The following is a 25,796-nucleotide window of genomic DNA, read 5'->3' as shown; positions in this document are numbered from 1 at the left end:
TTTATACAGATTTTTCTCAGGAGTTATTAGTCAACTTGAAAGAAAATTAAAGCTGAGAAAGTCTCCCAAAAAGAATTCCATGTAATCACTACAGTTTCAGTCATGTGCAAGTCAATTGAGGAGCAATTGTAGGTTCTAGTACAGTTTCTTTCCTGACTTTTAAAAGAATAAAACTATATGACTATTTAATGGATGATTTAATATTTTGTAAGAAGAACAGTCTATGGCTAATTTTAGAAACCATTTTGACTATAATAATACTGTTTATAAATTGAGTTTAGTAATAGCTGAAGAGTCTCCCTATTACATATAACTCTCTTAACCAATATAGGTTTGTAAAATGCTTAAATGCCTAAACTGCTAAACAGCATTACAGAGCTTTCTCATTCTCTCTCTCTCTCTCTCTCTCTCTCTCTCTCTCTCTCTCTCTCTCTCTCTCTCTCTCTGTGTGTGTGTGTGTGTGTGTGTGTGTGTGTATCTGTGTATGTATGTCAGTGCCTCTGAAGGCCTGAAGGAAGCATCAGAATCCCAAGAGCAGAAGTTGTAGTAGGTGTTAAGTTGTTGGATATGTAGTCTGGTAATTAAACTCTGGTCTTCTACAAGAGCAACAAATACTCTTCACTGGTGAATAAGGCATCTGGCATTTTTGTTGTTTCTTCCATAGGAAGATAACACCTCAAGGTCAGCATTACATTTAAAGTCATATTGACTCTAATCTCAAAGTAGTTTTTGAACTAAACTTCTATATGATGCCTTGCTACCTAATTTATTTCAGAGTTATTCCTATAACTGATATGTAAGTAAAAGATTTAAACAAACCCAATACTTTTCTGCCTGCTAACCATATTCTCTATAATTAAAAAGTTTTAGAGACCAATAGAATTATAAAATATTAGAGATAGATCTTTTATCATTATCTATTATCAAACTAATAAAGAATTATTTTTATTCTCTTCTGATGGTCTTTTCATTGGCTGCTTCCATAATCATTTGGACCCTAACTCTCTCACTCCCAAGCAGATAGGGACATTAAAGAAAGCCAAACTAATCAAACAATAAAGAACAACCGACTGCAGGATTCCCAAACCCTGTTGATACATTTAAAACACAATACCTACATCTCAGAGAATATCACAAAAGGGAGAAGGAAGGATTATGAGAATCAGAAGACCAGAAAGTCTACTGCCAGATTGTATCTTCAAGATATGACAGGGAAATTATACCCATAAAATTGCACCAATGTGACTCTCTAAACCAGACCAGAACAATGCCATCCACATAAAAATGTGGATGAGGAAAGTTTCTAAGGGCTGCACCCCTAGATGAAGAGATATGGGCAATTATTGACTGCTGAGAGAGAAAACATTAGTCTTTCAGGGTGAATCCCCTCATTGGTTATCCAGTACAAGTGACCGTTTCTAAAATTTATACACGCAAGCAGTACTAAATGCAGTCAATAGGATATATTTGTATAACTATTCATGTGATTATGCATGTGCCCATGTAAAACAATAATTATAGATAAAGAATACTTACCTGGAATGTAAGATATCACGACACAAAAGTGGGGTTGGGTTTTTTTGCCCCCAAGATGAGCATTTCAGATTTGCTGACCCCTGAGATTTGGTTTGCCCAGATGCAAGAAAATAGACTGCATAATTTGTGGTAGTGAATCCTCTATTCCTACTATTTCCTATTAAAGAAAGAAGTATTAAAAAATACTAAGATCCATTCAACAAGAAGGAAACCATGTCAGGTATTGGAAGCCAACCTAGGGGTATTGAAGTCATGGCTATCTTGGAGGAGAACCTGAAACCAGTACTTTAATAAACTAGCACAATCCCTAAATACATTCTAAATATTTATCTTCACCTCTCATCAAGGCAATATCTCCCTGTAGAAGACAGAGGGCATTTCATAAAACTACAATCAATTAAAAGTCAGCGTTGTAGAACCCAGTCTCAAGGGATATATCTAAAAATAAAACCCCTCACCAAAGGCTAAGGGTATATTGTAGAAACGAAGCAGAAAGTTTGGAAAAGCCAGAAGATCAGAAATTTGCTGTGAGATTTTGTCTTCTAGAAATATCAGCTTTACCCACAAAATCTAACCATGAGCTAAACATGAGCTGAACAAGGACATCAACGACACGCAAAGTGGATGGGGGAAAGCCTAGAGGGATCGACTCCTCACAAAGGACTATAGGGTACTAATGAATGCTGAAAGTGGGAGAAACAGCCTTTCCCAGGGAATGAATTATAGAGTTTCATTAAGCTATAAGTTCAGAATTGAAGCTGCTAGATAGCAATTGTGAGTCAGAACTAATTGAATCTCCTAGCAGTAGCCATTTATATTTAATAATATATTTTTCAGGGGTAATATCTAAACATTGAAAATTTCTTTCTCTTTTTAGTTTTAGCATATATGTCAACTACAGCAATTATACTTTTTTATATTTGAAATGTGTGCAAATGTAGAACTTAACATGATGCCCTGAGAATGCTTATTTATTTGGCATTATTCCTACTTGAGTATAAACATCTTCTCATAGTTAATCTTCCCCAGGAACAATCAAGAACTTGCCATAATTCGACTTTCTGTTGTAGTATTGAATATTTAAGGTTTACTAAAATATTTTTACAAGAACTGAACCTAGACATTTTCAGCAAATAAGTCCAAAAAATTTAATAAAGAGCTAGTATGCACTGTAAGTGAAATGGAAAACTCTTATACTTGAGTAGATTTCTGATTCAGATAAAAAGTTGATTACTTGCCATTGATTTTTAAATCAGTGCTTATGCAGCTAGATGGGTGTAAATAATAGATGTGCCATGATTTGTTTCAGATATTAAAACTGTATCTCAAAAGTTTCTCCCATAAAATACACTGAAATGGTGAGATTGTATGTATATTTAGTTTTATGACATACGTGATTCTTCATATCTATGTATCCATGAGCCATGTGCAATCCTGATGCTGCATCATTATGTCATCTATGAAGTTTATCCTTCAGTACCATCCAATCAAGTTACAATTAACCTCAAAAATATTCGTAGTGCTTTTAGATTATGACTTCTTGTTGGCCCACATTCACAGCTGTCCTGAGATCCATGTAGCTCACTGCCTGTGTTTTAGACACAACTGCATGAGCTATGGACCAGTAAGAGCTATTATATAAAATTAAATGATAATGATAATGATCTTGATGTCATAGGTAGAAGTCACATAAAGAAAACACCTATTCAATTCCAGAATTAACAACTTTTACTTTAGCATTTCACTTTACACAATGGATTGCTGCTCATGATGTATGGCATGAGAAAACTGTGAGAGAGTCAAACTTCTTATGCTTGTCTCATGGGTTCAGCCCTGTAAGTCTACCTCTCCTCCCAGTTTATGATTTCTCCTCAACCTTTCAGATATACCCAGAGTTCTACATCCAGTGTCCCACCCTAATTTGGCCACAGCAACCTGTGCAGCAAGCCAACTCCTAGGCTTAGCTCAGAACTTATCCCTTCTGTGCTACACCCAAGCACACTCCCAAGCCAGATTTCCAACTTCCTCCTCCACCGCCTGGCTGTATGACTCATCCTTATTTCCCTACATTCCATACCTCCCCACAAACCCACCAGCTCTAGCCCAGCATACTAATCTTGTCTAGAATTATCTCCTGTGCCTGTACAAAAAAAAAGTCTCTACATTTCAGTCAGGACCCTCCAAACTGATCCCCAAACCAAGGGGCATTCCTATGCCATATCCAACTTATCTTTTCAGCCAGATCTAACCCCACCCTCCAGGCTTGAACCAGTAGATCTTATACACTAGTAGAGTGCACTCTGTCTACCTGACTTCATTCCAGCCAAGCCATTTCTAATCTCTGAGCACAACCTACTTGTACATCTTATCTTCTGTCTCAACCTGTTCTGTCCACATTAGATTTAGAATTAACCAAAGTGATATGCAAGAACAGATCTTATCATAAAAATACAAATAGTATGAAAACGTAAAACACTCTCTTCTCTTTAAAAATCTACCAGTCCTATAGAAATGTTTGTCAATGTGAATTATATAGAGGAGCACCAGGATACAGAATTTAAGAGAAAAATCATAAACCTCATCAGAATTTACGAAGTTAAAATAGAAATAAACAGCTCAATAAAATTAAGAAGAAAGAGCTGAAGAAGAACAAACACCTGTGCGGTGCCCTTGGCAAAAATATCTAAAGCTGAAGAAAATGACAATGGTAATCTAGAACCTGAAAATGGATTTTGATAAGGAGACAGAAATTTTGAAGAGAACTCAGATTGAAATTAATATGGAATTGAAAACCTAAATAATTCAACCTGAAGGAAACCAACTTGAACCAAATATCAAGATTTGGACATAAGATTAAGGATCTAGCCCAAATAAGCAAGGAACATAAATAATATTTAAAACTCAGGAAAGGAACCTACAAGTAATGTAAAACGTAATTAAAAAATACAACATTTGAATTATTGACATGAATGAGAAGAATTCCTAGTCAATATCATAGACCAAATCTTCAACAAGATCTTAGAAGAAAGCTTTTCTAAGAAAATAAATAACTATATAGATAAAACAAACAACAAACAAAACACAGAACACAAAATAGACAAGACTAGAAAAAGTAAATTCCACACAGCATATCATGCTAAATGCTAAAGAGACATAGCAGTGAAGGAGTATTGAAAACTGAAGAAAAGTCACCATTAACAATGGCTGTCCTCTGAGAGGCTCCACCAGCAGCTGACTAAGACAAATGCAGATCTCACAGCTAACCATTGGCCTGAGCCCAGGGACTCCAATGGAAGAGTTAGGGGGAAGGACTGAAGTAGCTGGAAGGGATAGCAACCCCATAGGAAGAACAACAGTATCAACTTACTTGGACCTCCCCCAACCCCCACCCCAGGGACTAAACCAGCAACCAAAGAGTATACATGAGTGGGTCCATGGCTCCCACTACATATGTAGTTTCCATTTATCTGGCATCAATGGAAAGGGATGTGGTTGGTCCTGTGGAGGTACGATGCCCCAGAGAAGGAGGATGGTAGAGGGGTGAGGTTGGAGTGGGTAGCTGAGGTTGGAGTGGATGGGTGGGTGGGGAGCACCCTCTGAGAGGCAAAGGGAAGGAGGGATGGGGTGGGGAGTTTGTGGAGGGGGAACCGGGAAAAAGGACAATATTAGAAATATAAATAAATAAAATAATCAATTAATTAAAAATCACATATAAAGAAAAATTTATCAGAAAATAGCTGCTTTCTCAATGTAAACTTTGAAAGCAAAAAAAAAAAAAAAAGGAAGAAAATAAAAGAAAACAAGAAAGAAAGCAAAAAGACTGGAGCAATGCATTTCAAGTTAGAAAGAAAGACTCTGCCTGTCAACTCAGACTAATATACCCAGAAAAACTATATGTCATGATTAAAGGGAAAGGAAAATCATTTCAGGACATAAACAGTATTAAATTTTATATTCAATTAAAGAAAATAAAGGATGAACTAATCTGTGCTGAAGAGAGAAACAAACATAGCAAAGAGATCATGGAAAGAAATGTTAGGACACAATGACCACAATTAACACATCCATGTCAAAAATAACTTTATATTTCAATGGCCTCAATTCTCCACCCAAAGGACACAGATTGATTGAATGGATCAAGAAAATCTATCTATCCATTGTCTACAAGAAACACATCTATTTTTAAGATGGGCACTGCCTTATAACAAAAGGAGTCTAATGAAATGAGACCAGGAAGCAAGCAGGAGACACTGTGATAACAACTGAAAAAAAAAAAAAGACCAAACTAAAGCTAATAAAAAAAAATCAAAAAACATAGAAGTCATAGAGAAGGACACTTCATTCTAATGTAGGGAAGAGTTAACCAAGAAGACTATCCTAAACATTTATGTGCAAACTCTAAGGTACCCAATTTCATTTTTTAAAATCTACTATTACATTTAAAGACACAGATTACCATCAATGCCTTAATATTAGTTGATTTTCTTCAGTAGCATACCAAATTAAAAACAAACAGAAACATTAAAATTAATTGACATCATAAATCAAGTTACAGATATCTACAGAAGATTCCATCAAAATATTCATTCTACTTAGAAACATAAGAAAGCTTTCCTAAAATAGAACACATCCCAGAAAACAAAAAAAGTATTAAGAAATTGAAGAAGTTCAAAATCACTCCTTGTATCCTATCTGGTCACAATGCAATAAAACTTAAAATGGACAGTAAACAAAGCCCTAGTAAATATACATACTCACTGAGATGTAACACCTAATTACTCAATTATGGGTGAGTCAAAGAAGAAATTAAGAAAGAAATAAAAGTACTTTCTGGGACTGAATGGAGTGAAAACATATCACAACAAAACCTCTGGGATACACTGAGAGCAGTCCTAAGAGGGAAATTTATAGCTCTAAGGGGCTACATTGAAAAATCAGAAAGAGAACACATTAAAGGCTTAATGATGCAACTTAAAAGTTGGAAAAACAAAGGAAAATCAAAGCCAAACCCAGTTGATGGCAAGAAATAATTCCCCAGCATGTAATAAGGACACATGCTCCACTATGTTCATAGCAGCCCTATTTATAATAGCCAGAAGCTGGAAAGAACCCAGATGTCCCTCAATGGAGGAATGGATACAGAAAACGTGGTATATTTACACAATGGAGTACAATTCAGCCATTAGAAACAATGAATTCATGAAATTCTTAAATAAATAAATGTAATAAACCACATATATGCATTAAAAAAAACAAAATATGATTATGTCTTTAGATGCTGAAAAAGCCCTTGATAAAATCCAACATGCTTTCATAATAGAGGCAAGGGTGAGGCTAAAGGGAGTAATATTGCAACACAAGTGAAACTGTAACTGAGAAGCCCACAGTCAACATCACACTAAATAGAGAAAACCTTGAAGCAATCTCACAGAAGTCAAGATGAAATGAGATATCCTCTACTCCCACTCTGTTTCAATGTTCTGATAGATGCACAGGTTAGAGCAACAATGCAAAAGAAGGAAGTGGATGGGATTCAAGCAGAGTAAGAAGCCAAACCACCCTGTTTACAGTGGACATGCTACTATGCAGTTAGGATTCTAAAATCTCTACTCAAAACCTTCTAGAAGTGATAAACAGATACAACAATGTGGAAAGAAACAAAATCAACTTGCCTGGTAGTTTTTCCATATGGAAACCGCAACCACACAGATGAGATCATGGACACACTCTCATTCGCAATAACCTTAAAAAGCAAGTGGGGATGAACCTATGCTAGGAACTGAAAGACCACTACAGTGAAATTTTCATACCTCTGAAGAAAGATTGAGAAAGACACAAGAAAATGGAAAGATGCCATGCTCAGGAATTGGTAGAATTTAACTCTGTGAAAATGACCATTTTACAAAAAGCTATTTGTAGATTCAATGCAATCCCAATCAAAATCCCCATCACATTCTTCACAAAAATAGAATAGAAAAAATATATAGAGAATTATGCAAATCTAGGATATGCAAAACATTTTTAGCAAGAAAAAATGCTTGATGGATTATCATTCCAGATCTTAAGATATATTACAGAGTTATAGTAATAAAAACAATATAGTACTGGCACACACACACACACACACACACACACACAAAACAAAAACGAAAAGCTAAAACAAAAAGTATGTATACCAAATGGAACAAAATGAAAGACACAAACAAGTTCACATAACTTCAGGCTGACAAAGATGCCGGAAACATAATTTCGAGAAAAGAAAGCATCTTCAACAAATAGTACTGGGAAAATTGGAAGTCCCCATGCAAAAGAATAAAATTAGACCTGTTTATCACCTTGCGTAAAAACGAACTCTAAATGAATCAAATATCTAAACATGAAACCTGAAATGCTCAAATAGCTAGAAAAAAATATAGACAATAGTGTATATGATATAGATGTAAGAAAGAATTTAGCAAATTGGATTCCATTTGCCTAAAAATTAAGCCCAATGATTAACAAGTTGTTAGCACATAATAAAACCAAACAACTTTCGTGCAACCAAAGAAACAATTACCCTGGCAACAAGGAACCCAAAGATTGGGAAGAAATTTTAGCAAGCTATACATCTAATAAAGTTTATGTCTAGAATACACAAGAACTCAAAACAGAGTCAAAAAAATGGACTCATTTAAAAAAATGGGCCTTACATCTAAACAGAAAGTTTTAATGTATTATTATGGTAGAATAAAAAAAAACTAGTGAAAAGGAAAATATTTTTATTCTTAAGCAAATTCTCCCTGGGTGCTACTAAAACTGTATAATCCAAAACCGGTATCCAAAGTATATAAATGCCAACCATGTAAAGAGTAAGCAATATGAACTCAGACCTATTTTACAGGGTACTCTCTACAGATAACACTGTAGTGGTGACTATCCACACCATCAGTAATTGCCTTCCTGAGAGTTGATGGTATCAATTCAGAGACTAATAAATCTCAGATTTGTTTGTGATATACTAATGGAAAAATTGGTGCCATTGTTTAGACAACTATGTGTCAGCAAAATTCTTGGAAAAAATGGAATGATTTGTTAGCATGTCTTCAGAATAGTGAGAGCTAATTCCATTGTAACAGACTCTAAAGGTAATTACGTAGAAGTCCAGTTGATTGTCGTGGTACTAATGTAAGCTGTACGATTCAGACATTTTGTTAACTGCACCACACTGCTTTTTATCCATGTAGTCTGAGTTATCTTCTGGATAACGCCTGATGAAGTGAGCTGCATAATTTATTGGTTATGGGGAGTCCCAAAAGCAACTTGACAGTGTATAATATTTAATTTGACAATAAATAAGCTAACCCAACTTCACTCTATAACCCAAGCATGAAAATCTAAATTGAAAAGGCTTTACTATGCTATGGATTGCATTTGAGTAATTGATCTAATCAAAGCTTGAACAATAAACCTATTTCTGAGCCTGATTTCTTCTTCAAACTTTTAAGACATATATTTATATACAAATATATATATAATATATATATGAATATACATATAAGTATATACATGTACATATTAAATGTACATATATATTCAATAGTGAATATGTATATACTCAAATATATATTCAAATGTATGTCTGTTTAATTTAGTTTCTAGTAGTGGGAATCAATGAATTTATCTAATTGTCGTCATGTTATATGAAAACAATCTATCTCTGGGGTAAGTAATTTTATGATGGGAACTCATAGCTTTAGCATAGTATCACACAAGTTGTAGACATACCTAATGAGCCCAGAGACATACATATTAATACAGCAAAATGAGAATCAGGCTCTTTCCTTCTTTACTCAAAACTATTTCTAATTGCCAAACAATATCCCAGATTTGGTCATAATCTAAGGCACAATTAAAGGAAATTAGTGGGACAATTGAAAATTATAAATGATGTCTAATTAGGTTACTATTATGATACCAGCATAGATTTCTTGATTTTGAAAAATTCATTAAGATAATTGAATATATTGACATCATGGAAAGATAAGTTAAGGGTAATCAAGATACCTATAGAATCTTAGCCCATCTTTTACACATTTGAAATTAATTACAAGTGCCAGTCCTGGTTTCTGACATTCTCATCATCTTACCTCAATTTCTACCTCCTTCTCCCATACCTACTCCTGTTCTGCCTCACTGGCATCCTGGGATTTCTACAGCACAGACTGGGCCTTCAGGAAGATGCTTCTCATCTTCCTGAAATGTTGTCCCCTAGGTGTTCATGAAACTCATTGTATTATGTTTCTTCTCACTGTGACAAACACCTGGAAGGGTAGACTTATGAGACGAAGGTTTTTATTTGTGTTGATCATTTCAGAGGTGCGCTGTGCATCCCAGTTTAAAAGACATGGGAGAGTGGCTCTGCTCAAGTGAGTGGGAGTCTATGGCAGCCACCTGTCCACATTGTGAGGAGATTAGGCTCTACAGCATGGCCAGAGGCAAGTGCAAACACATTGAACATCCTGTTACTGCCAGCCAGTCCACCATTCATTCATTCATTCATTCATTCATTTTAATTTTTTTTACAGTCCAATCACTTCCCCCTCCCGGTGATTCCCTCACAGAATCCTTCCCCCATACCCCTTCCCTTATCCTCTGAGAGTAGGCCTCCCTTTGGTATCCCCCACCTTGGCACATCAAGTCTCTGCGGGGTTAGACACATCCTTTTGCATTGAGGCCAGACAAGGCAGCCCTCTTGGGGAAGAGATTCCACAGATAGTCAACAGCTTTAGGGATGTCAGGTGACTCACATGGAGACTGAACTACACATTTGTTACATATGTGCCTTGGGCCTCGGTTCAACCACTGTATGCTCTTCAGTTGGTGACTCAACTCTCTGAGAGCTCTCAAGGGTACAGGTTAATTGACTCTGTTGGTCTTCCTGTAGAGTTCCTATTACCTTAAGGACCTTCAATCCTTCCCTCAACTCTTCCAAAAGAGTTTCCAACCTTGGTCCAATGTTTGCTGTGAGTCTGTTTCAGTCAGCTGTTGGGTGGTGCCTGTCAGAGGACAGTTATGCTGCATTCGTATCTGCAAGCAAAACAGAATATCATTAATAATGTCAGGGATTGGTGCTTGACCATGCACTGGGTCTTAGGTTGGGTCAGTTACTGGTTGACCATTCCCACGGTCTCTGTTCCTGCATTTTGTCCCTGCATTTCTTTTAGACAGAACAAATCTTGGGATGAAAATGTGTAGGTGGATTGGGGTCCTTACCCCTCCACTGGGGGACATGCCTGGCTACAGGAGGTGGCCTCTTCAGGTTCCATACCCCCACTGTTAAGATCCTTGGTTAAAGTGGCCTGCATTGAGCCCTGGGAGCCTCCCCTACCCCAGGTCTCTGGCACTTCTCCCGGCCCTCTGGCCCTCTCTCCTGTGCTTCCCCACATCAGATCTTGATCCACCCTTACCCCTCCCACACAGTTCCGTCCTTCCATTTGCCTCCTATGACTAATTTAATCTCCCTCTCTAAGTCAGATTCAAACATCCTAGATTGGACCTTCCTTCTTGTTTAACGTCTTTGGGTCTGTGGGAGTGTATCATGGGTATCCTGTACTTTATGACTAACATCCACTGATATCAGTGAGTGCAAACCAGGAATGCCATCTGGGTCTGTATTGCCTCACTCAGGATGATATTTTCTAGTTTCATCCATTTCCCTGCAAAATTCGTTATGTCCTCATTTTTATCAGCTGTATAATATCCCACTGTGTAAATGAACCACATTTTCTGTATCTATCAAATGGTCCATGGCATTGAAAAGAGCACTAAAATACGGGGACCAAATATCAAAACATGAGTCTGTGGGCACATTTAAGATTCAAACCATATACTTCCCCTTCATTTCTTTACAACCTTTACACAAAGGCTTCTGTGATGAGAGCCTGGCCTTGTCTTTTTTTTTTTCTTGCTAGAAAGTGAAGCTTTTCTATATATTTTGTTTAGTGTTTTGTTTCTTGTATCTAGAAGGATGTTTGAAATTTTGTGGTAATTATTTGGTAAGTATCTGGTTAATATTTGTTCAATAAATTAACCTGTGTATGTAGAATATGAACTAATCATGCATTCAGTAGTGTCTAGGCTACAGTGGATCCTTAAAATTTACAATCATCTAATGTCACAAAATCATATACTTTTTATAATACAGTTTTAATTAAAGTAGAACTATATCACTCTCCCTCAATTTCCTATATCCCTCCCATATCTCCATTCTCAAGACAATAATCTTCTTTGACTAATATTGTTACCCATGTATTTGTAGAAATATACATAACAAGCTGTACATGATATGTGTAACATTATATATGCCACATATATAATATAAATATAAAACAAGATATGGATGAAGGTGTAATTAGTGGTACTCACATATTGATGGTTGAACCAATTAGATTAAGACCTACTCAACAGGAGGAAATTTATGCCTGTTATTAAAAACCTAGCCAATTTCCTAGGGGTAGTGAGATCATGGGCCTTAGAAAATAATCTACTATCACCATTTTTCTAGACAGGAAAATTCCCTATTATATTTTAAATGTTAGCTTTATACCCACAGAGAAGTATAAGCAGTTACTCCTTATCAAAGAAGATTCTATACTGCAAATCATGTACATTTTACAAGAGAGTTCTACTTTTTCTATATCTACAAACCAACATCTGTATTTTAAATTTGACATTGTTATATTTATTTACATGTATATGTGCATGATTGTGTGAGTAAGTTCTGTGTGTGTGAAGGTTCAGATCCTTTGGAGTGTTACAGGTGGTTTGTGGGTTCACCCACAAAACTTGGGTCTTCTGAAAGGGCAGAACGTCTTTTTAATCACAGAGCCCTCTCTTTTTCCCTCAACTTTTGATTTCTACTGTAATTTGTATTTGTTGGTATTGATAACGGAGACAGAGATTGCAACTCAGTTTGTAGGTCCCTGAGCACTTTCCAGAGAGAGAGAGAGAGAGAGAGAGAGAGAGAGAGAGAGAGAGAGAGACCAATTCCTTTCTCTTACACTAACTGATAAGACAATCCTCTCTCGCATACTAAAGAAATACACTGCCAACCTCTTCCTAACTTGCACTTGTTTTATCATATTCATAAATGTTCTTTGCCCCGTGTAACCGTCTAACTCTATCCACTATTACTCATAGCCTTTGCCTGCTCTCGCCTCACCTGATCTGACAGACAAAGATTTATTTGGATCTCCAACTGACAAACACTTCAGTGTAGGCTAAACAGGGAGATTCCTGACAGGTCAGAGAAAACCAAACACATTTCATGTACATTTTGCACATCACACTGATATATATATAGATCTTAGCATTCTGGCACATGCAATGTCTGTCTCAACAAGACAATTGCTTTATAATAAAGATTATATTTGAATATATGTATATACTGAAAGTCATTTATCATTTCAAGATATGGCACAAGTTTTATCCTGACTCTGTGTGAGCCGACATCATATGTGAGCCCTGGTGAGGACAGCAACCTTTCTTCAACTTGAAGAGTGGCTCTCACCACCAACAAGATCAACAAGCCAAAGCTCTAATGCGCAGGCTCTAGTATTTTGTCAATAAAATAAAACTAGTTCTTTTATTACCCTTTCTTTTCATAGCCAAGGCATTGTTTCTTCTATTACCCAGTAGTGAAAGGTCACAACTGGGAGGCAGATGTTCCTGTGAAAAATATGCGGAGGTCTTACCCTACAGAATACCACCTCTCCATTTTCATTCTGTGACTTTATCCCCAGTTTTCAGATTTCCTTTGCAGTCCCTCATGGAGGTGCTCCCACTCTCCAGGATGTGACTCATCTTGGCCAGGAAACGTGCAACACATTTGAAACTGCCAGGTGTTTTCTCAGATTATTCAGTCTTGGACTTCCTCTCCAACTTAACAATATTTTTTACACTTTTTAGTGCCAATATTATTCATGATATGGAAGAAAAAGTCAGGGTGCTAAGAAGACGTTTCAGAAATGAGGAAAAACATCAGGTTTTGGAGATAAATTAGGATCTAATGCTCAGGGACGCATGAGACTAGAGATGGTTTGGGTGGCATATTAAAGTTCTCCAGAGCTACAGAAGCATTAGACTGAAGGCAGTATGTAGGAAAGGAGTAGGGGATATTTCTTGAGGTTATAAGAAATGTTTTATTAGTTTTTATTTTTGAAATTATAATACAGTTATATCACTTGACCCTTCCTCCTTCCTTTTCTCCCCCCAAATCCTCTCATGTACCCCACCCTCCCTGCTCAATCTCAAATTGATCATTTCATTCTTTGTTTTAGTTGTTGATGCATAATCCCCAAATAAATAAATATAACCTGCTTACCCACATGATGTTACTTTTACGTATATGGTTTCTGGAATGGTATAGGATAACGAATTAGTGTCCTCTTCCTGCAGAAGACTATTTCTTCTCTGTAGTTCCTGTCTAGTGTTAAGCCTCCTGAGCTTTCCCCATCCATTTTAGCATGTCTATTCGTGGTGCTATTACTCAGAGATTACAAGGAATTGATTCATATGATTTTTGCAGGCTAGGAAATTCCAAGATATACATATATAGAAGAATATTAACTTAAGCTCAAAGACTTGGTCCAAATACAAGCCCAAAGGCAGAAGAAGTCTCAGATCCAAAAATGGCCCATCTTAAAGAAAAACAGGCAGGAGAAAATTCTCTTCTATCTTTAGTTGGGCCTTCAACATACTGGATGAGGGTCACTCACTGTTTTACTTAGTCTACTGAATGAAATGTTAGCCTCATTTAATATTCTCATGAAAACACACAGCAAAGTTAAGTGGCATGTAACACTGACAACCATGGATATTTAAGGGAATCACAGTGGTCTTTTGCTAACAGGAAGGGAAGAGAGCTCTGTCCCCCATACATGTAGTATATATCATTGAGGAGAACCCAGGAAAGATTTAGAATCCAGATTAGGATTTGACAAAAGTTGAAGCTAATGCATGGATTCATTAAGTCCACCAATTGGTCAGAAATCTATTATATTAAACATATACAGGCATTGAGAATAGAAAAGGTAAAAATTAAATAAAATGACATTTTTTTAAATAATTAAATTAAATGAAGTTATGAAATTTTTAGGTCTGTAAAAAAATAAACACTAATACATTATTTCATCAAAAACATGCTAAGTACAAGAAAAACTGTACACTTCATGAGGAAGTGTAACAAAGGATGTGACTTGCTCTGGATTTCAAATGACTGAGAAGCGCTTAAAGAAATGTTCAAAGTCAGTCCACAGTCATTGAGGAAATGAAAATCAAAACAACCCTGAGATTATAGCTTACACCCTGGCAATGATTCAGAGAACAGGGAACACTCCTCCACTGCCAGTGAGATTACTAATTGGAACAACCACATGGAAATAAATCCGATTGTTTGTCAGAGAACTGAAAATAGTTTTACCTGAAGACCCAGCTGTAGCTGTAGACCTGAGCATATACCTAAAAGATGCTCCACCATACCACAAGGACACATGTTCCACTGTATTCATAACAGCTTACTCATAACAGCCAGAAGCTGGAAACAACCCAGATGTACCTCAACCAAAGAGGATACAGAAAACATAGATCATTTACACAATGGAATACTATTCAGTTATTAAAAACAAGGACATCATGAATTTTCAGGCAAATGCATGGACCTAGAAAATATCATCCTGAGTGAGGTAACCCAGACCCAACAGACTTGCATTGTATGTACTCACTCATAAGTGAGTATTAGCCATGAGTCCAGAATGCCCATGATACACCCCACAGACTCAAAGAAGTTAAACAAGAAGGAAGGCCCAAGCTAGGATGTTTGAATCTGACTTAGAAGGGAAATAATGTAGTTGGAGGAGGCAGAGGGAGGGAAGGGATAGGGGGACAATGGGGGGGGGGGGTGAGCAGGCACTTGCGTGGAAACAAGAGTGTCAGAGGGCCAGAGGACAAGGGGAATGAAGGAAAATCTGCAGCTGCCAGATGCGTGGGAGGGGAGGATGGAGGATGATGTCTGGGACATTCCAGAGACCTTGGATGGCGGAGGCTACTAGGAATCAATACTGGCGACCTTAGCTGAGCCAAATATCACTGGGGATGTGGAACTTAAAGAGGAGCCAGTCAGGTCCCCCAGTGGAGGAATAAAAACACCAACCCACCCACAAAACTATCAACCAAAATTTTTTCCTGTCTATAAGAAATTTAGGAAGAAAAATGGAGCAGACTGAAAGAAAGGCTAACCAGGAACCAGCCCAACTTGGGATCAATCCCTGACACTGTTACTGATACTACACTGAGCTTGTAGACAGGAGCCTGGCATAACTGTCCTCTGAGAACCTCCACCCAGCAGCTGACCGAAACAGATGCAGATACCCACAGTCAAACATTGGAAAGAAGTTGGGGCTCTTATGGAAGAGTTGAGGGAAAGATTCAAGGCCCTGAAGGGGATAGGAACTCCATAGGAAGACCAACAGAGTCAACTAACCTTAGAACCCCGAACTCTGAAGAGACTGAGGCACCAACCAAAGAACATACAGGGGCTGGGCTGAGGACCCAGATACATATGTAGCAGAAGTGCAGCTAAGTTTCTATGTGGGTCCCCAACAGCTGGCATGATGGCTGTCCCTAAAGTTGTTGCCTACCTGTGAAATCCCTGAATAGACTTGGTAAGCCAGGGTTGGGGGAGACCCAGAAAAGTCCTGCCCTCTTTAAGAAGGGAGAGGGGCTGGGGGAGGGACTTTGGGAGTGGGCACTGGGAGGAAGGACAGCGATCAGGATGTTAAAATAAACATTTAAGGAATAAAGAAAAGAAAGCCTCAGAGATAAAGATCATAAAGAAGAAAGCAGAAACAGAAGGAAAATAAAGAGGTAATAGTGTGTAAAATAAAATTACAGAAAATTTCCAGGCAGAAATGATTAAAATCCACAGAGAAGTCACAGAATGACGATTGAAAATAAACCATTGGCTTTCTATGTTAGAAATCCATTTCTCTTATGTTTGCCAGAGCAACTTCATTTGACAGAAGCAAAATCACATGGCAGGGGTTAGTATCATAGGAGAGAGGCAGGAGACACAGGCCTGGATTGAGAACTAGCACAAAGGAAGCAGGAACCAAACAGTAACACAAAATCCACATTTTTTGGGGGAGGGGGGGAATGGGAGGATGGTTCTTTTTTTTTTCCTTTGCTGGGAAACGGAAAATGAAGTCATTCAATGATTGTTTAGTATGGCACCACAGCTTAAAGAGGAAAATCCATCAACAAGATCGTAAAGGGAGCTCACTATGTATGAAGAAGTGTTGCATACCAATTTCTTCCAAGATAAATCCTTCCATCTTGGAGTGTAGCTTGTTAAAACACAGGATGTTTTGTTGTTTTGCTTTGTTTTGCTTGATGTTGTTTATTTGTTTTACTTTAATTTCCCTTTTATTGAAAATAGATTTTTTTCTCACATAATATATTCTGATTCTGATTTCCCCTCCTTCTGCTCCTCCCAGTTCCTCCCCATCTCTTCTCCCATCTGGGTCCACCCCTTTTTTAAATCTCATTAGAAAACAAACAGGCTTCTAAGAGAAACTAATGAAATAAAATATAATAAGTTAAAACAAAAACTAACACACTGCAAATAGGACAAAACAATCAGAAAGAAAGAGCCTGCAATAAGACAAAAGAAACTGATACAGATTTGGAGACCCACTCGTTCACACACAGAGGGATCCCTCAAAAACACTAAACTGGAAGCCACAGCATATATGCAAAGGACCTGTAAGGTAAAAAGAAAGAAAGAAAAAATCATATAAGTATATAATAAAATAGAAATTAAAAATTAAAAATGAAAAGATCTTTTTTTAAAAATTCCTGGCATGACATGAGACATGGAGCCTCCAAAGAGGGAATGCCACTGAGGGAATGGGGCCTTTCCTGTGCGACTCTCCTGGAGAAACGTAAATTTTCATTTGCAAGTTGTTATCAGTTGGAGATTGCTTCCGGGTTAGGGATGGAGGCCTGTGTCCACTTCCCCTTTCATTTGTAGGACACCGTCTGGCATAGATTTGTCAGGCCCCGTTCTGCCACCTCAGTCTCTGTGAGTTCATATGTGCATCGGCTTGTTGGTTCAGGAGGTCTTGCTCCTTTATTGTCTTCTACCCTCTCTGACTCATACATTCTTTCCACCTCCTCTTTCACAAGGCCTGAGGGGAAGGATTTGATGGAGACATCACACTGAAAGCTATGTGCTCCACATTTTCTCTGTTCTAAACCTCTTTTTTTTTAATTATTTTTATTCGATATAATTTATTTACATTTCAAATGATTTCCCCTTTTCTAGCCCCCCCACTCCCCGAAAATCCCGTAAGCTTACAGGACTAAACCTCTTTTAGGTAGCTCAGCTTGAGAGATTCTCTCAGGATTCCTGGCAACTTATGTGCTGGGGGATGGAGCAACCTAGTGAATCTTTTAGTTAGGCATTTCCTGAAGCCTGGCATTGGGTTTCTGTATTAAGCCTCTTCTGCTGTAGGAGGAAGCGTCTCTCATGATGCGTGAATAAGGCGCCAATCTATGAGTACAGCAGAATGTTGTTAGGAGTCATTTTATTGTTACATTATTTTAGTAGAAAATTAGTATTTGGTTTTACCCTATGTCCCTGGGCTATCTAGTCTGCCTTTCTTGGTGACCCAAGCAGAAGACATAGGATTTCTAAGGAGAGATGAAATATTCTAACCTGAATGGAGCTTTGTTAGAGTCAGGAAGTTAACAACTCAAAGGCTTTGTTCATGCTTTCCCAAGAATTGTTCTCTCTCCTCTTCCTCCTCCTCCTCCTCCTCCTCCTCCTCCTCCTCCTCCTCCTCCTCCTCCTCCACCTCGTCCTCCTCCTCCACCTCCTCCTCCTCCACCTCCTCCTCCTCCATCTCCTCCCCGCCTGCCTCCTTCCTCTCATACGCACATACACATACAATGATTCTGAGCATCAATTTTCAATTCATTTAAAAAGGTTTACAACTTATATTTAGAGTTTATCATTGCTTCTAGTAAAAGACAATTGCTTGAAAGTTCATGTCAGGGGCTTTTACATGCTAGGAATTTGAAACATTTTCTTTGTCTTTCACCCTGGTATATTATAGGAGCAAAGACTGAAATAAGATTGAGCTGAGGAACTGAAGAAAGGAACGATGCCGTTTCTGCAGGCTCCTCCTTTCTCTTACAGGCTAATGGGAGTGGATCAGCCAACAGTGTGGGAACAGTGCACAGTCTTCTCTTCTGAGCACCTTTGTGGTCCAAAGGCAGCTGTATTAAGAGAAATTTTTTTGTATTGCAATACCACGGGTCTTGATTTAGCTTGCATTTTAACTTTCCTAACAGTTCTTCCTAACACAATCTATAGTTCATGAATATACAAGGAAGTACAAACTGATAAAAACCATAGAAGTCAATATATCAGTTGGTAGAAAAATTGTTATATGTGCATATTTTGATTTGGCAACCTCATTTCTAGGAATCTGTAGAAATTATCAAATAATGCACAAGATTATTAGTTGAAGAATTATTTATATTACTAGATATGTAGAACTCTAAGCATTCAATTATGAGGATTTTTCAGAGTAGCAGTAATATAAACAGGTAACATAAAAGTCTATGAAGAAATAAAAGCGCCTTTCCTGATCTATATTCATTCCTATAACAATGTTATAGATATGAATGAGTGAGTGAGTGTATATGTGTATTCATGTGTGTGAGTGTGCATGCATTTGTGTGTGTATGTGTGTGCACAAATGTGCAAATGAATGCAATGAAAATGTTAACAGCACTCACCATGTATTTAGGAATATAGTGCTGTTTTTACAGCTTTTTAAAAAAAACTTTTCACATTGTTTGAAGTTTTCTATAATAATCATTTATTTTAAGTGTTATAAAAATGAGACAAAGAAATCAAAAGCCCGGGTAGTTTATTTCTTTACTGTAGATTAAGGTCTATCAGTCAAAATCCACGGCCCCACCCCCTACCTCTCAGCCCCCTTCCCCCATCTTACCAACCTTTAATATTAACATATTTATTGTTTTAAAAAGAGTGCAAGAAAAAAGATGCAATCTTTTCTTTTAGTTGTTTAGAGCCCGGCTGCTTTGCATAATTGTGCAACCTTACAGGACAGCTGTTCCCCATTGATAAGATATAGCCTGTGATGTTAAGGCTCCAAGTCTCTGCAGTCCTCTGCAGCAATCCCTGCTGATACTTCAGTTGTGAACATTGGTCCTCTGCAGACAAAACCACACTGCTCATTGTAGCAATACATTGGCTTTCGGTTTGGTTTTTGTTTGTTTGTTTGCTGGTATTATTGTTGTTGCTGTTGAAATTCTCAAATACTCTTTGTTTTCTTTGTTTTTTAAATCCCACATCTGGGATTGGTATGAAGACAAGAGAAACTGTTATTTTTCTGAAGAACCGCCAGACTGATTTCCAGAGTGGTTGTACCATCTTACAATCCCACCAGCAGTGGAGCAGTGTTCTTCTTTCCCCACATCCCCACCAACACCTGCTGTCTCCTGAGTTTTTAACCTTAGCCATTCTAACTGGTGTGAGGTGAAATATCAGGGTTGTTTTTATTTGCATTTCCCTAATGACTAATGATGTTGAGCATTTCTTAAGGTGCTTCTCGGCCATCCAAATTTCTTCAGGTGAAAATTCTTTGTTTAGCTCTATACCCCGTTTTTAATAGGGTTATTTTATTCCTTGGGGTCTAACTTCTTGAGTTCTTTGTATATATTGGATATTAGCCTTCTATCGGATGTAGAGTTGGTGAAGGTCTTTTCCCAATTTGTTGGTTGCCATTTTGTCCTTTTGATAGTGTCTTTTGCTTTATAGAAACTTTGTAATTTTATGAGGTCCCATTTATCAATTCTTGATCTTAGAGCATAAGCTATTGGTGTTCTATTCAGGAACTTTTCCCCTGCGCCCATGTCCTCAAGGGTCTTCCCCAGTTTCTTTTCTATTAGTTTCAGTGTGTCTGGTTTTATGTGAAGGTCCTTGATCCACTTGGAGTTGAGCTTAGTACAAGGAGATAAGAATGGGTCAATTCGCATTCTTCTGCATGCTGACCTCCAGTTGGACTAGCACCATTTGTTGAAAAGGCTATCTTTTTTCCACTGGATGTTTTCAGCTCCTTTGTCAAAGATCAAGTGGCCATAGGTGTGTGGATGCATTTCTGGGTTTTCAATTCTGTTCCATTGGTCCACTTGCCTGTCACTATGCCAAAACATGCATGATACTTCTGGAGGACCCAGCTATACCACTCCTAAGCATATACCCAGAGGTTTCCCTGCATGCAATAAGAACACATGCTCCACTACATTCATTGCAGCCCTATTTATAATAGCCAGAAGCTGGAAAGAACCCAGTTGTCCCTCAATGGAGGAATGGATACAGAAAATGTGGTATATTTACACAATGTAAAACTACTCAGCAATTAAAAACAATAAACTTATGAAGTTTTAAGCAAATAAATTTTTAAGCAAATGGTTGAAACTGGAAAATATCATCCTAAGTTAGGCAACCCAATCACAAAAGAATACACATGGAATGCATTCACTGATAAGTGGATATTAATTAGCCCAGAAGCCCTGAATACCCAACATACAGTTAGCATATTAAATGACTCCCATGAAGAAGTAAGGAGAGGACCCGGATCCTGGATAGGCTTGATCCAGCATTGTAGGGGAGTCCAGGACAGAGAAAGGGGTGAGGGGTAATTGGAGAATGGGTGGAGAGAAGAGGGCCTATGGAACATATGGGGACGGGGGAACAGGGAAAGAGCAAAGCATTTGGAATGTAAACAAAGAATTTAGAAAATAAATTAAAAAAAGAAAGAAACTGTCATTTTAGTACTCGAGTGAGTCACCAGAGACCTCCCAATCATCCTCTTAATTCCCCTGTCAGAATCATTCCTTCTGGAGAAGCTGATATCATGGGCTCATCCAGATGTTCCCAACAGGTTCCTACACGTCCCTCCTCCTGAGATTCTCCTCTCTCTTTGGAAAGCGTTCTCGGCTCAGCCTGTTTGAGTGTTGTAGAGTGAGGCTGCATTCACTGATGTTACCCTCATCGTTCAGGCTTCTTCCCGTTTGCAAGGTAGAAAGCTGCTGCATGGTTATCTATACCTGTACCATAACTTCCATCACACGACTGATCAAGTAATCTTTGTGATTAACTAGGAAGTGACCACAAATTACTATACAACACACATAGCTGTGCCTGGATTCCTGTCTTCCCTGTTGATGCTATGTAGCAACTCAGCAGACTGGTGTTTACTGTGTATGGAATCTTTATTTGATTTGAATAGAGAAGCTTTGTGAACAGATTGAGTACCACATCCTGCTTGGGAGCCTGAAGTAACTTTAGGAAAGCAGGAGAGATCCTCTTTGGTAGTCATGACTATTTTTCCCCTCAATTAAGTAGTGCTTAGCATTTCCTAACAGGAAACATTTCATGAATTAGCAAACAATGAAAAATGGCAAATAATACTCAAGGATCCGTTTTTGTCCATGTCTGAGCAGCCTACAGATGGAGAAGGTCCATGGAGGTGTCTATGATAAATTTCTGCCCCTGTGAGCTCTGCCATTTCTTTCTCTGAGACCTGGTGTAAAGTGATTTCCAGGTGACTGTGCCTTTGAAGCATGTCAGTATAATCCATTCTGATAGAATGATTTGCTTCTTTTCTGCCCAGGATCCTCTGTTACCTTCAGCCATTTGTCCCTATTCCTGCCTCTAATTCTCAGTCTTCATCGGCAGTGATTTACTCAGGGCACAGAAAGTCACTCTGCTTCTTTTCAAATGTCAATTCCTAGAACTTTCTCACACACTCTTAGAATCATCTTAGGGCTAAGAGGTCTCCAAAGCGAGGCTTTAATTATGGTTACTCCCAAGGGCACACTGTCCCCCTTTGTACCCACTAAGTGAATAGCTTTCAAAGTACACCTCTGACTCCATAGGTCCCAGCCTTTCCAGGTGCTCAGTGGGTCTATTATTTCTTTAGTTTAATTTTCTTCTTTATATACTGGAAATATACTTAAAAGAATAAATCTAAAGACTTGGGTTGTAACACTTGGTTCACTGCTGCATATAATTAACACATTCTTGTTCTCTCAATTTAATTTAGAACAACATTGAATTTTCATGAATCTCACAGAATTCTGTGGAGATGATGGAATAAGGTTAAGCACTATCAGTTGCCTTGTCTGGAGATGAGCACACAGAATAGGCCAATGAATACTTAAAGAAGGCTGTTTAGCTTGGCTCCCTAATGGCTCTGTGTACTTCTTTCCCCTTTAAACACTGCCTGAGCTACCTAATCTCCTTCCTTGGCTCAGAAGATATTCAGGGATTAAAAAAAAAACACCCTCCATTACAGAAAGCATGTCATATAATGCAAACATTCTAGAGTTACTCTACCAACTAAGAGACTTGATAAACTATGTTTGATAGCCAACTACTTAAATACTGGCTTCGTGAACATAATGCCTCCTTCGTGCCGTCTAGACTTATTAGTGACTGTCCTAGGAGGAGTTCCAAGTGCTGGAAACAAGAATATAGTTTTCCTTCTGACAAATACTTCTCAGCATTAAAAGTTATGCCAAAAAAACCAACCCAGAAATGATGGTAATAACAATAATAATGGCAAGAAGGAACAGGGTTCGTACTTGTTTTGAAGAACATATGTATATTCTTAACATATGTTTAACATAGTAACTATTTCATCACAAAAAAATCCTGAGTTTGATGCTATTCTTGCTGCCATCATGAATAATAATGAACTTTTTATGAGGTCTAGAGATTGTACATCCACTGACTTAGGATGTCTACCACTTCTTTGACTTCTTCAGAAGCTATAATGACAGGCAGAATAATTTTCATAATAAACATAATAATTTTCATATCTTGAGTATTCATTTTACAATTGTGGATGACAATATGTGCTACAGCAAAATCATTGACAAAAGTCAACTTCTGGTGAGTAGAAACCAGAACTAGGCAGAGGTTCAGGTACACATTATGTCTAGCAGGCAAAAGGGAAAAGTAAAAAAATTTAAAAATGCCTTCCAGTCTTGTATGCTGGAAAAATTCCAAAACACTCTAAATTGCCTTTGGGAAATAACTGTTGACAAAAGTTGCTGTTGTTGTTGTTGTCGCCATGCTAATAACCATTTACCCTTTCTTTGTTCATAAGTAACCTCCTGTTTTATTCAGGATAATAATAAACCATGCTAAAACAATAAATTTCCCTGATTTCCTTGGTATGAAAGTGGCCATTTAACTGAGCTGGATCACTGAGATGTGAACAAATCAATTAAATGGAGGAGATAAATAACTGAGGAATGTCATTTAGCACTTCACTCTTCCTATACCATGTTTCCTCCAATACAGGTTTAATAGATGGGACTTCAAACACCACACTGGACTCTTGTCATAACATTGCAGATAGCAGTAATCATCTAAGGACAGGGAGCAGAAATAGAGATAGAGGATGGACCTTTGACATCCATGGGGCCACAGCAGTTACCGTATACTACCCAGCTCCAAGTTCATTTTGTGTGAGATTAAAGTGTGTTATACTAAGTGTGAGATATTTTTCCCTCTAGCTTCTGGTAGCATGCAGATGAATGAGTATAATTGAATTAGTAAAGCTATGTGGAAGTATTATGGGCCATAGACCTTTCAACCATTAAATTAGGAAAAAAAATCAAAAGGTAGATGAGACAGGACCTTGTCAAGCCCACAAGGTTTCTTTCCAGGTAGATATAGACATTTGTACAGTTAAGCTTTACTCAAAGGTATATAAAAGGGCATGTGATTTTTCTACTGATAGGGATAGTACTTTTCAGATACTGAGAAATATTCCTTCTGCTGGTCAGGGTTGTTCAAGAGAAACCTCAAACAATACAGGTCTCTCTCTGTGAGTGCAGCTTCCCTGTCATTCATACATACACACACCAAACACTCATTACACATATATATATATGTAATTATATTAACATATAATACTGTATAATAACTATTATATAATTAATATATAATATATTTTTATGTCTCTCTCTCTCTTTCTCTCTCTCTCTCTCTCTCTCTCTCTCTCTCTGTGTGTGTGTGTGTGTGTGTGTGTGTGTGTGTGTGTATGTGTGTGTGTATGAATGGCAGGGAAGTTGTACTCATGAACTCAAAACCTAAACAGGACATGAAAAATAACAACACAAATTTATATGCAAGCATAAACAGGACAAATCTCACAGAAACCTACCCCTAGACAAAACAAACACACAAATAAGCCAAAATCAAACCTAAAGGTAGTTAGTGACTCCTAAGAGTGGGGAATTAGTTTTCTCTAAGAATTAACCCCCTGGTTAGTAATCCAATACAATATTTTTATGTTTTTAGGTTGCCCTAAAAACATACATGGACTCAGTGTGAATATTTATATATTTATTAACACATAGGAACACATTTACCATACAATAATAATTAAAGAAAAAGAGCTCATAAATTCTAGAGGGAGATGGAAGTGATATGGGAGGAACTGGAGGGAAATGGGGGATATTATGTAAAAACACTACACATATATGAAATTTTAAAAATAGAATAAATAAATTCTAAAAATAGTTTGTAACACTACACATGTGCTACAAACATGTACACAGGTTCTCTAAGAATGATTATAACAAATTGAAATAAAATTTACTGTGAAATTTGTGCTGAGAATATAACAGCATTTCTTCAGATAATGAAAGTGTCAGGAACAGGATTTAAACCTGCTAATTTAACCTTTCTTTTATGTGTTTCTCCTGCTCCTGTTATAAACCTCTCCACTTGATTCAGACCTTGTGTGTGCTAACCAGCACTTTGTAATTACTGTTTTGTTCAGTTCCAAACTCTATTAGTTTGTCTCATCCTGTGTATGTGGGGGAGAGGGAAACACTGACTCTGCTCATGTTGCAGATTGTCCTTGAACTTGTGATTTTCCTGTTTCAACCTATTAAACAAGTTCTGGATGGTTTTACAGTTTACTGGAATAATTGTGTCATTTTGCCATATATTTGAAGTTATCTTGGTCTAAGAGGATTTTGGGCAAGGGATATATTTGCTTTCTCTACTCTAATAATATATGTAAACTTCTGGTGTTTTCATTTTATATTATGTATTTATGTTCTTATTTTAGACTATTAGATAGTATCAAAAGAAAATATTTAAT

The sequence above is a fragment of the Apodemus sylvaticus genome, chromosome 6 (assembly GCF_947179515.1).
Source record: "Apodemus sylvaticus chromosome 6, mApoSyl1.1, whole genome shotgun sequence".
NCBI lineage: Eukaryota > Metazoa > Chordata > Mammalia > Rodentia > Muridae > Apodemus > Apodemus sylvaticus.
This window is presented reverse-complemented; position numbering follows the sequence as displayed.